Raw genomic sequence first — 11,569 nt, 5'->3', positions numbered from 1 at the left:
TTTTTGAGGAACTAAAACTGCCTTCGAAAGTGACTGCATCATTTTACATTCCCACCAACAAATAATAAGGGTCGAAATTTCTCCACATCCTTGTTGGCACTTGTTATTGTCCAAATTTTTGCTTATAGCCATCTTGGAGGGTGTGAAGTGGTTTCTCATTATGATTTTGATTTGCATTTCCTTAATGACTAATAACATTGAGCATTTTTTCATGCATTTGTTGGTCATTTGTATATCTTCTTTGAAGAAATATCTAAGTCCTTTGCCTATTTTTAATTGGGTTATTTCTTTTTTATTGTTAAATTTTAAGAATTCTTTGTATATTCTGGTACAAGTCCCTTAACAGATAAGTGACTTACAAATATTTTGTCCCATTCTGTGTGTTGTCTTTTCACTTTCTTGAAATGAAGCACAAAATTTTTAATTTTGATGATGTCCAGTTTACCTTCTTTTGTTGTTGCTTATGCTTTTGGTGTCATATTTAAGAAACCATTCCTAATCCAAGGTCACAAAGATTTATTCCTATATTTTCTTCTAAGAGTTTTGTAATTTTAACGTTTATATTTAGGTCTGATTCATTTTGAGGTAATTATTTTATATGATGCAAGGTCAGAATCCAACTTCATTCTTTTGTGTGTAGATATCTAGTTGTTCCCTTGAATTGTCTTGGTTAGCCTCCTCGTAGAAGATCAGTTGACCATAAATATGAGGGTTTGTTTTTGGATTCTCAGTTCTGTTCTGTTGATCTGAATGTCTATCCTTATGCCACTACCACCCTGTCTTGATTGCCATAACTTTGTAGTAAGTTTTGAAATGGGGAAGTGTGAGAAAATTTCTGCAAAAAAGCCAGCTGAAATTTTGATATGTATTATATCGAATCTGTAGATCAATTTAAGGAGTACCACTACTTTAACAATATTAAGTCTTCCAATCCATGAACCTGGGTGTCATTTCCATTTATTTAGATCTTCTTTAATTTCTTCCAATGATGTTTTAAGAGTTTTCAGTGTGCAAATCTTTTATTTATTTTGCTCAATTTATTCCTATTTTTATTCTTTTTTGATGTTACTGTAAGTGAAATTGTTTTCTTAGTTTCGCTTTCACCTTGTTCATTGCTAGCGTATAGAAATATACTGACATTTGTATATTGATCTTGTATCCTGCAACCTTAGACATTGTTTGTTAGGTCTAGCATTTTTTTTAGTAAATTCCTTAGGATTTTCTATATGCAAGAGCATGTCATCTACAAATAGAGATAATTTAACTTTTTTCTTTCCATTTTAGATGCCTTCTATTTCTTTTTCTTGCCTAGTTTCCCTGTCTAGAGCCTCTAGTACAGTATTGAACAGAAGTGGCAAGAATGGACATCCTTGTCTGTTTCCTGATCTTAGGGGGAAAGCATCTGGTCTTTCACTATCATGTATGATCTAAGTTGTGGACTTTTTGTAGATGACCTTTATCAGGTTCAGGAAGTTCCCTGTGTAGCTCTCTTTAAATGCCATTGATGGGCAGGGCTGAATTGTTCAAACTAATGAGATCTAAAAGTTCATTTGGGACTTTATGTCCTTTTCAATGTTGTAATAAGATATGGAAACAATGCCCAGTAGAGCCAGATTATCTATTTTTTTTCTGGAAAAGGCTGCATGTTGCAGAAGGAACTTTTGTGTATTTCTCTTTTCCTATTCCCCAAGCATTCTTCCTTATCTCCTACCACATGAGAGCAAACAACTGATTGTGTCAGGTAAATATAATAGCTTCTCTCCATACTCTCCTTATGCTTGTAGGATGCACTATATTTGTACACAAATTTCAATAGCACATATTCTATGGATGATATATAAAATAAGCTGCAGGAAGTCAGTAAAGGTTTCAACTCCAGAAAACCATCTCAACAGACTTCTAAGAAGACAAGACATCATCAAATCCAACTTAAATTTTAGTTCTCAGGGGATCTGGCAAATTAGGACTTGCTCTGCATCCTGGAAAAAGAATTGCTGATTTGATGGTGATTGTGACAATGATAAAGAAGATGATGATGCAGCCTCATCAGTGTACTGTATAAGAACTACCAGGTGTTAAGTGGTACCTTTAAGAGGCGGAAGTCAAAGAGCCAATGCAGGACTGGCCACCCAGGTGAAAACAATCCCAGCCAGGGAAGACACAGTAGGGCAGAATTAATTGAATGGCTTTGGTTCTATTCTCTAACTTCTATTCTCAATTTTCCAACTTCCTATTGCAATTAGACTGCCATTTTCCCTAGTGGCCAGTATTCATCTCTCACTCTCAACTTTTAGCACTTTGCCTTTTGCTCTGTGTAGTGTCTAGGGACAATAAGTACTGCCCTTGGCTGCCCCATGAACCTCTCCCTTAAATGGCAGAATAGAAACACTGCATGTCTCTTGTGTCTGGAACTGACCCTGCACGCACCCCAGGTTTGACTTTGCTTAGCCTTGCATTATTTATGTACGACAATTGCAATCTGAAAAGCAAACCGTAACATTAAAAAAAAAATCTTTAAAGTCCACATCATGTGCTTTCAGAGCCAAGTAACAAATGTGTAGTACTCTAAGTCTTAATAGCAAGACCAATTCTGCTCTTTGAATTGAGAGCCAGCTTCGCTACCTCTGATAGAAGAGAGATTATTCTTTGCTTATTTCCATTCTTTTTTTTTAGCATTCTCATGCATTTTATTTTATTTATTTATTTATTATTTTATTGGATTATAGTTGATTTACGATGTTGTGTTATGCATATTTCCATTCTGCCAACTCCCAACATTTTAGGCAAGAATTGTCAGGATAAAAAGAACTTTAAAAGAACAAAGAATCTTCCTTTGCTTTCAGATGGAACTACAGCCCAATCACAGAGTAAGTTAGAAGTTAGGTAATTGGGAATTATTTCTTCTGCATAAGGCTAACATCATTTATCCCTATCTAATAACTTCTGCTTGGTGGAAGGGAAGGAAGAAGGAATGGTGGAAGAAAAAGGGGTTGGGATACATGAAAACTCACAACAGGACTATACCTTTTTCAGGTCTCAGTGAAGGAGTTTGGGTGTTTCTCATGAAGTGGCATTGATCCCTATGAGAAATCTGTTTGTAGTGCTCCGTGCCTGCTCGGAGAGTCCAAGAACTGCTAAAAACTGATGGTAAGAACTAAGGAACCACCTAGAACAGCTGGCCAAGGGTGAAGAACTGATAGACAAGAGGAGATGAGATTTGATTTGTAGTTTGGGTCACACTAAGTAAACAGTGAGGCAAAACAGTGGAAAGGCAGGATTATTTTTGCTAAAGCCTTGATGAGTTATCACACTAAGTTGTGAGCAAAGTGGAGAACAAGCTCAGGTCTTAGGCTCTGACTTAGCTCTGTGATGAGACATCATGCCCTCAGAGGCTTCTCATGGGGCCTCACTAAGAATCCCAGGAGAGGGATTTTCCATTCAACTACTTGATAATAAAATTTAAGTCCTGATTTTCAGGCAGTTAAAAGAAAGGACAAAGCTAATGTCCTCGTAAAAGCCTGAAAAACGGAAACAATTAAGGAAATGATCATGAAACTCTAAGAACCATTTCCAAGATTGAATCATAAAAAATGTAGACTAAAAACTTATTAGCAATAATCATGGTGATGAGGATAAAGAAGACTGTACTGCAAGCAGAGAAATCATTCAATTCCCACATGGCTGTCCTAAGAGAAAAGAGACTCTGGCCTAAAGGAAATATCAAAACCTATTTTTTTAAATGTATGATCCTGTTGTTTTTTTCAGAGAATTTGCATTTGGAGGTTTATTCTGAGTAAATTTCCCCAGAGAAACGTTATGCTCTCTTACTCTGAGGATACAGAGAGTACAGATAGTGTCAGAACAAGAAATGGAAATGACACTCAGAAATTAAATAGGGGCCAAATGGAAATACTGTGCAGGTGAAATGTTTTTCAATCATTAGTGTATTTTCCCAATCTCTCTGATAGGGGTAATTTAGTTTTGGGTGAGAGTGGGGATAGGATGGGTGGGGTGGAGCTGGGGGGAAATTGTGGTACCCTTAGAACCACAGGACTAGAAAGGGAAAGGAAGAATATAAAATCCACCTTTTGTTCCTCCATCTGGATTACCCTAAACAATTTCCAAATAAATAATACCTTCTCAGGAATACTTCTCAGGAAAAAAAAAAAGATTACTGAGCCTCTAAATGGAGTCTAACTTCAGATGACATAAAGGCCTTGGGAAGACCCTAGGGTAGTGGACATTAATTAAAACTGAAGTGGAGTGGGTTACCTAAGGACTAGGAATTGAAATGTTCATAAATCCAATTATTCAAATAGTCTAGAAATTATTTTTAGGAAAAAAGTCACAAAATGTATTTACAATGCACAGGTAAGATGATTAAGGAGAAATTTGTGTGAGAAACAAGTCTCAGAGTTTAGAATTAGGAACTCAGCACATGGGTTCTGCATCTGTGAGAGCCAAGGGGGCTGCAGGAGGGATCCAAAAGTACAGTTTCCTTCAACCCAAAAGAGGATGCACTGCAGTGAACATTTCCTCTGATGTTTTGAGGTTGTGAGCAGATCTCCAAGATAGGTATCTACATGTTATCTTACAGTTTATGAAGTCCCTTATTTGTATGTAAGAGTTTACTGTTCAAATGCAACTTGAGATAGGATTCAATTTTAACACATTTAAGTTTTAACACATTTTACTATACACTGAATTATTGCACTGCATAATAATTAGACATAAATACTAACTTTGTATTTTTCTTCTTCTCATTTTGCCATTTCTTCAACACACAAAACTAAGGTCAATGTTTATGTCCCTAATGCCAAGTACAATTTAGCTATCATACTTTTTGGTCCTAACTTTCTCATCATGTACCTGCTTATTTGATTCAGTATCTGCCCCTCAGTACCTGAGTCCATGCTCCTGGCCTTGTATTCTCTGTGCCTAAGTATTTTATCCCAGCATCCCTCTGCCCCATCTACCCATATTCCAGGATTTGGGCAACTGCTTTCTGCTCCCATTCCTGCTCATTGTGTCTTGGGCAATGAAAGGCTTGAGGGGCAGGAACTCTGGGCCATGACTTAAACTGCAGTCTTCAACAGAAGGGCAACAATAATGTTTCTATGTTGTGGGTGAGGAAGAGAAAGACCAGGGATGGCAAAGTAGAGGATGAAGAAGGGAAGGGATGGGGTGGGCCTAGAAGAGAATAGGCTGGGGATTCCTGGATACCTTAGATTCCTCTCTAAATTACAGTGAAGTGCCAGTGGCACCCCAGCACCACGAGGCCAAAGCAAGCAAGAGGAGACCTCTTTGCGATGTGGTAGATGATGCGATACATCACTCAGGTCTCCTTCTAGGAATGAAGGCTTTATTTCTCCAAATGCCAGAAGTGCTGGTAGCCAACAGCCTTCAGCTGTCTGCCTTCTTTAGAACTGCTTGGGCTGAAGAGAGCTGCCTCGCCCTCAGTCACAGCCCCTTCTTGTAGCACCGTTGTGTCCAATGACTGGTCAAAATCAAAGGCCGTTCCCTTCACCCCCAACAAAGAACAGCTCTGAAAGTCCATCTCAGCCTCACTGTGGTGAGGAATGGGGAATTAGTGTTTAGTGGACATAGAGTTTCATTTGGAGATAATGAAAAATTCTGGAGATGGATGGTGATGAAGATGGTTGCATAATAATGTGAGTGTACTTAATGCCACTGAACTGTACACCTGAAAATGGTTAAAATGATCAATTTTATGTTATGTGTATTTTACCACAATAAGAAATTCATAAATTAATTAAGAAAATACAGGGGTAGGATCAGATGTGCTTTCAGTTTCCCTCCAGTTCTAAAGGTCCATAATTACACTGTTACCCTTTGCAGCCAAATTTGGGTTGGTGTGATTTCAGGGGCCAGATTATACAGCAGTTCTCAATTTTGGCTGCATACTAGAATCACTTTGGGAGCTTTTAAAAAATGATGCTTCAGTACCCCCATACTGATTTATATGTAATTGTCTAGGGACCCAGGTTTTGGTATTTTTAAAAGCTCCTGGTGATTCCAATATGCAAAACACAGTTGAGATTTACTGGGCTAGAAGAACCCTAACCCACACCTTCCCCACCCACTTGCTCTTACTGCTGAGGATTTGGCCACTTGCTTATCTTTCTAGACTCATCTTTCCAACTCACCCCCTCCTACACATACCCAAGGTACAGCTGAACCAAATGACTTGTCATGTATCCTCTCCCATCAAACCCTGTCTGACTTCTGTCCCTTTGCTCCTGTTTCCTCTGGCAAGATTGCCCTCATCTGACTGATGTCAGCCCCAGTGGACCACTTCTTTGAGCCCTCAGCACCCCTCCCTAGGCTGTGCCAGGTACCCTCCTCTAAACTCTGGAAGTGCTTCATGTGTAGACCCTTATACTGCTGCCCTTATCACAGAGGTGGGAAATCCAACTCCCCAGTGCTGGGATCGAGTCTTTCTTCCTGAGTTCCCAGGTGTAAAGAAAGACACTAAGGAAGTTATCAGTAGATATAGTTGAACAAGTAGGTTTCTTTAATTAGAGATATTTCATCCCACAATTGAATAGCATTTTTTGAAGTAAATGCATTAGGAAGAACTAGCATATCAGTGTAAATAAGGCAGTCTTCATTTAACATTAATTGAGCCATTATTATGTGTCTGGGATTGTGCTAATACTTAGAATTTCTTACTGCATCTCTGTGGCAACCATAGGAGGCAGGTACTATCATCTCCATGTTGTAAATGAGGAACCAATTTCAGGCAGGTTAAGAGCTTGCCCAGGATCCCAGCTAGTGTGTAGCAGAGCTGGGAGTTGCCGTTGGTATACAAGTGATGATTCTAGATCCTTCCTGATTTGGGGAAAGGGACAGAGCAAAAAATGTATGAGGTCACTGGGAATCTAAAATGGGAAGAGAGGAACTTCCCTGGTGGCGCAGTGGTTAAGAATCCACCTGCCGGGCTTCCCTGGTGGCGCAGTGGTTAAGAATCTGCCTGTCAATGCAAGGGACTTGGGTTCGAGCCCTGGCCTGGGAAGATCGCACATGCCGCGGAGCAACTAAGCCCGTGCGCTACAACTACTGAGCCTGAGCTCTAGAGCCTGCAAGCCACAACTACTGAGCCCATGTGCCACAACTACTGTGGAGCCCGTGCTCCACAATGAGAAGCCACCACAATGCGAAGCCCGCGCACCGCAACGAAGAGTAGCCCCCACTCACCACAACTAAAGAAAGCTTGTGCACAGCAACGAAGACCCAACACAGCCAAAAATAAATAAATACATAAATAAATTTATAAAAAAAAAAAAAAAAAGAATCCGCTTGCCAATGCAGAGGACACGGATTCGATCCCTGGTCTGGGAAGATCCCACATGCTGCAGAGCAACTAAGCCCGTGTGCCACGACTACTGAACCTGCGCTCTAGAGCCCGTGAGCCACAACTACTGAGCCCACTCGCCACAACTACTGAAGCCTGCGCACCACAGCTACTGAAGCCTGCGTGCCTAGAGCCCATGCTCTGCAACAAGAGAAGCCACCGCAATGAAAAGCCCATGCACCGCAACGAAGAGTAGCCCCCGCTCGCCGCAACTAGAGAAAGACCGTGTGCAGCAGCAACAAAGACCCAATGCAGCCAAAAAAAAAAAATTTTTTTTTTAAATGGGAGTAGAGGCTGTTACTGGTAGGAAAAGGGAACCAAAAAAAGGTGAGGTCGCAGACAGAAAAGACAAATGTTGAAATCTTGCTTATTTTACTCAGGCCTCAGCTTAATTGTGAGTAGGTATTTAAATCACATTCTCAGTCTGGAAGGTAGGTGCTATGGGCCCCTCATTCCTCAGATACACTTCAGTTAAGAGCAGCCCAACGATATTTACTGAGGATCTATCACACGCCAGAAACGGTGCGAGATATCTGCATTCCAAGCACAGATGATACTAGATCTCTGCCCAGAGAGAGTTCTCCTTCTAGTGGGGGCGAGAGGTACACTGTCAGCAAACACCCCAAGTACAAAGGTATGAGTTCTTATCATCAAGGTATGTATCGGCAGGTGTAGAAGTGCAAGAGGACCAAGTATCCCAGAGAAGTTAGGGAGGGCTTTACAGCATTTGAACTTGGGGTTGGTGTGTGAATAGGGGTGGCCACGTGGAAAAAGAAAATGAAAGTTCAGCAGGTGTGAAAGCATGGATTCAAAGGACATAGTAGTTTGGGAATGGGCCAAGGAGTCAGGGTTGTGATAGGGAATAGGGATGAGAGGAAGACAGGGCCATCTATGCCAGGCTAAGGAATTCTGACCTTATCCTGTGAATTTATAAGCAAGAGCGTGGCATAAATAAATGTGTATTTTAGAAAAAAACGTATTTTGATGGCAACATGGAGGTTTGAAAGAGAGAACAGTTAGAACTCTTACAAAATGAAAAGAGAGTCCAGGAATAGGTCTGCACTGTATGTGTATGTATGTATGTGTTTGTGGGAGAAAGAATCTGTAGGACTTGGTGACCAGTTTTTTAAAAAGAGAGTGAGAAAAAGGGAAATGTCAAGGGTCCTAGGTTTCTAGTATAAGCATCTGAGTTGATTGAATTAAAGACTGGGAACATAGGAGCAGTTTTGAATTCAGTTTTGATCAGGTAGAATGTGAAGTACCCCAGAGACATTCAAGTGAGGGCAGAAATAACATAGGAGGCATGAGGCTGTGATTCAAGATGTCAGGTTAGGGAGGCAGCAGAATAAAAATATCGTCAGTTTTTTTAAAATGAATGCCAGACTGCCAGATGACATTAAAACACATCTGGGAGTAGACATGGGCTTTGGAGCTGCAAGACTCAAGCTTCTAGACTTCACCACTTAATGCTGTGATCTTGGGATGTTACCTAGCCTCTGGGACTCTCAAATGTAAAATAGAAACAATATTAACCTATCTTGCAGGGTTGTATTCAGATTAGCAATAAAGTTTGCAAACTCCTAACAATGCTGGTCCAACTGAGTTGGCCCATGGTAGTTTTTGTTAAAGTTCATGGATGGAAGGAGTAGGGTTAAATTTGGGAGAGGGGACTGTCCTATGTTCAAAAGAAAGAAAAAGAGTCCAGGGAAGGGACTCTTTGCCTAAAGTGGCTAGGGTACAAGGTGGACTTACCCTCTGAAGAGAAATGGATCATCATCATCCATAGCCCTGTTCAGGTCCCGGAAGTAGGTGTTTGAGGTAGAAAAAGACCACAACCACCTTTTCTATTTGATTCCCTCTAGTCACCCTCAAAGAATTAAAATCAGTGTACTGGGGACTTCTCTGGTGGCGCAGTGGTTAAGAATCTGCCTGCCAACGCAGGGGACACGGGTTTGAGCCCTGGTCCGGGAAGATCCCACATGCCACAGAGCAACTAAGCCCGTGCGCCACAACTACTGAGCCTGTGCTCTAGCGCCCGCGAGCCACAGCTACTGAGCCCGCGTGCCACAACTACTGAAGCTCGCGTGCCTAGAGCCCGTGCTCCACAGCAAGGGAAACCACCGCAAAGAGAAGCCCGCGCTCCGCAACGAAGAGTAGCCCCCGCTCGCCACAGCTAGAGAAAGCCTGCGCGCAGCAACGAAGACCCAACACAGCCCAAAATAAAATAAATAAATAAATTTATTTAAAAAAAAAAAAATCAGTGTACTGCTAGGGTTGGTCTTCAGAGTAACCCACCCTTTCCCCAAGAAGGAAAGCAGAAAGGAAGGGAGAGAAGGAAAGAGGCACCTGTAGATGGACAGGAGGACTGTCGCCATCTGCTTATTCATACCTGGCTTTCCTTTCAGAGTGTAACACACTCTTTCATTTTATAATAGAGAAAAAATTCAAATGAAATTCATTAATTCCAAATTATAATCAGTTGATTAATTTACAAGCAAAAATGATTAAAGTGAGGTCCTTTCCTATTTCGATAGGAGGAGGGAATGAAGAGGGTAGGGGAGATTTGAACATGGAAAAGGGAAGGATGGTTGGGAGAGTTGTTTAAAAAGAGAAATTTTTTTAAAAAGGTAAAGAGTGAGGATATAGAAAATATACTTCAGATTTTGCCTACAGTTGGTTTCCAATATTTGACAGACATTAGCTGCATGTAAGATTTTTGTTGTGTGCAGCTGCCAACAGTTGCAGCTGTGCATCTAGAAATTTGTAGAGCTGTCGTTGTTATAATGGTGTTGACTTTTGTTCTAAAGGAGCTTTGTTCACTGAGAATTCAAAGAACTCTCTACCTTCCTAAGAGCCCAGGCTCCCTGGATACCAATGTTTAGTGCAACTCAACACACACTGATGCAGTAAACTCTGTATGTCAGAGACCACACCGGGAGTGAGATAAATAAAGGTAGTTTTTGTCCTCAAGGAGCGTCCAGTGTGAAGAGGAGTAGGGGTAGTAACCATGGTGGTGGAAGCAGATGAGGGTGGGGGGAGGCAGATGAATAATGGCAACGTAAACAGATACGTTTATTAATTCCCCGATGTGACTGGGACCTTGACCCATTTGCAAACATTATGTAATCACTGAAACAAGTCCAGCTAAATTATTCAAAAATCTCTAAATGCCAATTCCATTTAATTTTAAATAACAAGCATCCCTGAGAGGGATAATTTTCAGAACGATGACTAAGGGAAAATATTTTTCCAGCAGGGTTTCTGCACAGGAAAAAATTCATTGCTTCCATCCCCACATCCCACACCCCGCATTCCACACCCCTTGGTGTAAAAATATTTGTATTTAAATAATTTTAAATGTCATGCATTTATAATTAAAAGCAATTCTGTGCTCAGAGGAACAGAAATTACTGACTTTAAATCAATGAGAAAAAACAAATTTTCCTCAAAGGAAAATTTCATGAGATTCAAAGGTAGTGTAGATCAAGCTAATGTGATATAAGCCTATTCATTGCATATGGTCTCTGGTGTGACCACTGATATAACGGCCCACCTCCAGTGGCAGGAGTGTATAGGACATTCCAGCAAGAACCCTTCATTTCTCCCAAAGGGTCTCTTCTCTCTCCCTTCTCCTTCCCATCTTTAGGTACCCAAGGACTGGATTTGCACAGAATGTTTCCTTTTCCTTCAAAACTACACTCCCCTACCCCATACCCTTGGTTGGTGAGATCCTTCTAGTTAAACAGCTCCTGATGCCTGCTCAGCATCCCTTCTGAAACACAACAGCCTCTCTCCCCATTCTCGACCCTAGTCAGGGCATTGCATTCCCTCAGCCACAGTGATTGGTCCAGCAGGGCATGAACTGGAAGATGAGCCAGCCAAAGCCTTCACCAAGGAAGATGGGGAGGGGTGGGTTCCTGATAACTTTGGGGCACTCCATGGATTCTACTCTGCCTGTCGTGGTTAACTTTATGTTTCAACTTGCCTAAGCTGTGGTGCCCAGTTGTTTAGTCAGACACCAGTCTAGGCGTTTATGTGAATGTATTTTTTAGATGTGATTAACATTTAAATCAACAGACTTTGGGTAAAGCAGATTACCCTCCATAATGTAGGTAGGCCTCATCCAATCAGCTGAAAGCTGATTAAGAACAAAGACAGATTTCCCAAGAAGGAATTCTCCTCAAGACTACAACA

Source organism: Balaenoptera ricei, chromosome 7, assembly GCF_028023285.1.
Source record: "Balaenoptera ricei isolate mBalRic1 chromosome 7, mBalRic1.hap2, whole genome shotgun sequence".
Taxonomy (NCBI): Eukaryota; Metazoa; Chordata; class Mammalia; order Artiodactyla; family Balaenopteridae; genus Balaenoptera; species Balaenoptera ricei.
Note: the sequence above shows the minus strand (reverse complement) of the source record.